Genomic DNA, 2,540 nt, shown 5'->3' on the forward strand with positions numbered 1-2,540 from the left:
GGATGCATCCCTGCGTATGCCCTTCCCAATTTTGAACCATGCAGTGTTCCCTTCCTCTGTTCTGACGACTGCCTCCTGGTCCAAGTATAAGTTTCGCATTACAACAATCAAGTGTTCTGGGATTCCCATTCATCATCAATATGCAAGCAAAATATCTCACACAAAAGATCATGGTTGCTCTCTTTCTGTTCCTAGCGAAGCCATGGCTCGTGGTTCCAAGAAGCATCTGAAGCATGTAGCAGCTCCAAAGCACTGTATACTGGTGTATTTGCTCCCCGTCCATCCAATGGTCCTCACAAACTGAGAGACTGTCTGCCATTGATCATTTTCTTAAGAAACAGGCTTAAGTATGCCTTGACAGGAGATGAGGTTAAAAAAATCTGCATGCAGCAGTTCATTAAGATTGGTGGCAAGGTCTGAACTGATATAACCTACTGTGCTGGTTTTATGCATGTGATCAGCTTTGAAAAGAACTGGAGAGAATTTCTGTCTGATCTGTGACACCAAGGGTCGATTTGCTGTTCACTGCATTACACCTGAGGAAGCAAAGTACAAGTTATGCAAAGTAAGAAAGATCTTTATGGACACAAAAGTAATACCTCATTGGTGACCCATGATGCTTGAACCATCTGCTACCCTGATCCTCTCATCAAGGTGAATGACACCATTCAGATTGATTTTGGGACTGGAAAGTTTACTGATTTCATCAAGTTTGATACTGGTAACCTGTGCATGGTGACTGGAGGTGCTAACCTTGGAAGAATTGATGTGCTCACCACAGAGAGAGATATCCTGGGTATTTTTATGTGGTTCATGTGAGATGCCAATGGCAATAGCTTTGCCACTCAGCTTTCCAACATTTTTGTTATTGGCAAAGGCAATACATGGATTTATCTCCCATGAGGAAAGGGTATCTGCCTTACCATTGCTGAATAAAGAGAAGAGATTGGCTGCAAAACAGAGCAGTGGATGAAATGATCTCTAGGTGGTGTGAATGAAAAGGACAAAATCAAAGATACTACAGCATAAAAAAAAGGTCATGGCCTTCACAGTTAATTTTTGAGCTGTGAGACTCAGAAATTTAAAAATTCACTGACCCAGGGATTCTGCTGCTTACAAGAGGACAAAAAGACTCCTAATGCCAAGGGACAACAATCCAAAACATAACCCGTTGTGCCCTCCAGAGAGCCTGTTTCTGCTCCAATCTCATCTAGAAATCCCTCACACCAGGCAAGAACATCTACACTTTTCATCAGCTCAAGATGCACCACAAACCCTATCTAGCCCACAATAGACATCAACCATCACCAACCAAAGACCCTGCCAACAGTTACTTATAAATAGTAGCCTGAAGACATGACCATTACCAATCTGTGCTCAGCATCATTTTCACCTTGGAGTGAGAAGTTTGAAATTTGCCAACAAAATGAACTAGTTGGTGTCAATCTCTTTATCAGATAATCTGATTTTATAAAATAATAAAAAAATAGTCCTTACTGGTTTCTACTTTTCTAAAAAAAGTATCCGTCTGTATAGATTCCATATACCTAATTTTGACACCTGTGTATAAAGTACAGGAACCTGAACTGCATTTGACTTCTGTAAATTAAAAAAAGAGGAAAAAGTAAAAGAAACAAAATCTGTTGTCCAAGTGTCTTATACATTGTTGTTGTTATGTGCCATTGAGTCACCTGCAACCTATATCCTGCCTTGTCCTGCGCCAGTCTCACTAATTTTGACACACCAACCACTATTGCCCCAGTTACTGTATCAATCCATCTCATCCAGGGTCTTCCTCTCCCTCACTGTGCTTCTACTCTTCCAAGCATGATATCCTTCTCACATGCCCAAAGTATGTGAGATGGAGCTTCAAAATCCTAGCCTCCAAGGAGAAACTTGCTTTCACCCTCTCCAAGACAGATTGATTTGTTTTCTTGGCGGCCCATGATATATTCAATACTCCAGCACCACAACTCAAAGGCATTGATTCTTCTTCTGTCCTCCTTAGTCATTGTCAAGCTCTCTGAAGCATAAAAAATTGTGAAGACCATGGCCTGGATTAGGCACACCTTAGTCTCTAGACTGATGTCGTTGCTTTAAGCACTCTGGAGAAATCCTTGACTGAAGATTTTCCCAGTGCAACTCTTCTTTTGATTTCCTGACTGCTGGTGTTAAGAGTGTTGGTTGTGAAGCCAAGGAAGCTGTAATTTTTAACTAATTTTTAACAACCTCAATCTCTCCTCTATCTATCATGGTGCTGCCAATTGGCCCAGTGGTGAGAATCTTTGTTTTCTTGATGTTAAGTTTCTCCACTTCTTGCAGAGAGTCAAGGACTGCAGCCTTCAATATGGATTGAGTCTCATGCAATATTACTCAAAATGGCTGACTCTGGAGAACATTATGCTGGGTGAAATGTCCCAGTCACAAAGGGATAAATATTCCATGGTGCCACTGTTGTAGAATGGGACTGTCCTTGGGGTTGGGGAGAGACTGAGTAAGATGGGTTCAATAATGTATGCTGCTCTGAAACAGAGAAGCGA

General features: G+C 41.5%; 1 pseudogene; it reads left to right on the forward strand.

Annotated features, from left to right (window-relative positions):
• The first annotated feature begins 202 nt into the window (after positions 1–202).
• LOC102845144 lies at positions 203–973 on the forward strand (annotated as a pseudogene).
• The last annotated feature ends 1,567 nt before the right edge of the window (positions 974–2,540 follow it).

This window comes from Elephantulus edwardii, unplaced genomic scaffold (genome assembly GCF_000299155.1).
Source record: "Elephantulus edwardii isolate Elephantulus edwardi_28Jun2011 unplaced genomic scaffold, EleEdw1.0 scaffold00325, whole genome shotgun sequence".
Taxonomy (NCBI): Eukaryota; Metazoa; Chordata; class Mammalia; order Macroscelidea; family Macroscelididae; genus Elephantulus; species Elephantulus edwardii.